The sequence below is a fragment of the Lolium rigidum genome, chromosome 6, assembly GCF_022539505.1.
Source record: "Lolium rigidum isolate FL_2022 chromosome 6, APGP_CSIRO_Lrig_0.1, whole genome shotgun sequence".
Taxonomy (NCBI): domain Eukaryota; kingdom Viridiplantae; phylum Streptophyta; class Magnoliopsida; order Poales; family Poaceae; genus Lolium; species Lolium rigidum.
In genome coordinates this window covers 213,207,703-213,209,061 of record NC_061513.1, presented here as the reverse complement: position 1 = coordinate 213,209,061, position 1,359 = coordinate 213,207,703, and positions in this window count along the sequence as shown.

Sequence of the window (1,359 nt, the reverse complement as noted above, 5' to 3'; positions counted from 1 at the left end):
CCTCTCGCCTCCTTTTCTTCGCGTACGCCTTCGTCTCGAAAACCTAAGCTCCAGGGGTACATCGCGAAGAGACACAGCCGCCTATGCGGGGCGGAGAACACCAGAGAGAAAAGAGCTCTCCGGCAGGCTGAGATCCGCCGGGGAAATTCCCTCCCGGAGGGGGAAATCGACGCCATCGTCACCGTCATCGAGCTGGACATCATCTCCATCACCATCATCATCATCTTCATCATCATCACAGCCGTCTCCACCGCTGCACGCCGTCACCGCTGTAACAATTTGGGTTTGATCTTGATTGTTTGATAGGGGAAACTCTCCCGGTGTTGATTTCTACTTGTTATTGATGCTATTGAGTGAAACCGTTGAACCAAGGTTTATGTTCAGATTGTTATTCATCATCATATCACCTCTAATCATGTTCCATATGATGTCTCGTGAGTAGTTCGTTTAGTTCTTGAGGACATGGGTGAAGTCTAAATGTTAGTAGTGAAGTATGGTTGAGTAATATTCAATGTTATGATATTTAAGTTGTGGTGTTATTCTTCTAGTGGTGTCGTGTAAACTTCGACTACACGACACTTCACCTTTATGGGCCTAGGGGAATGCATCTTGTACTCGTTTGCCAATTGCGGGGTTGCCGGAGTGACAGAAACCTGAGCCCCCGTTGGTATATCGATGCAGGGAGGGATAGCAGGATCTCGCAGTTTAAGGCTGTGGTTAGATTTATCTTAATTACTTTCTTGTAGTTGCGGATGCTTGCAAGGGGTATAATCACAAGTTTGTATTAGTCCTAGGAAGGGCGGTACATTAGCATAGGTTCACCCACACAACACTTATCAAAACAATGAAGATTAATTAGTCTGTATGTAGCGAAAACACTAGACTAAAATCCCGTGTGTCCTCGAGAACGTTTGGTCATTATAAGTAAACAAACCGGCTTGTCCTTTGTGCTAAAAAGGATTGGGCCACTCGCTGCAATTATTACTCTCGCACTTTACTTACTCGTACTTTATTCATCCGTTACATCAAAACCCCCGAATACTTGTCCGTGAGCATTTACGAGTGAATCCTCCATCGAAACTGCTTGTCAACACCTTCTGCTCCTCGTTGGGATCGACATTCTTACTTATCGAAGATACTACGATACACCCCCTATACTTGTGGGTCATCAACGGGCAACTAACTTAGTGGAAACATACATAATGATATATGTGGTTCACTAGGCATAGTTGTGTGCGGGAGATTCTTCTACTTCATGAAAACTTTCAACAATGAATTGAGTATATATATATATGTGGATATATTCGATAAGGAAGAAGTTTGAAAAATTTGAATGGATTCAAATAAATTTCAGCATGA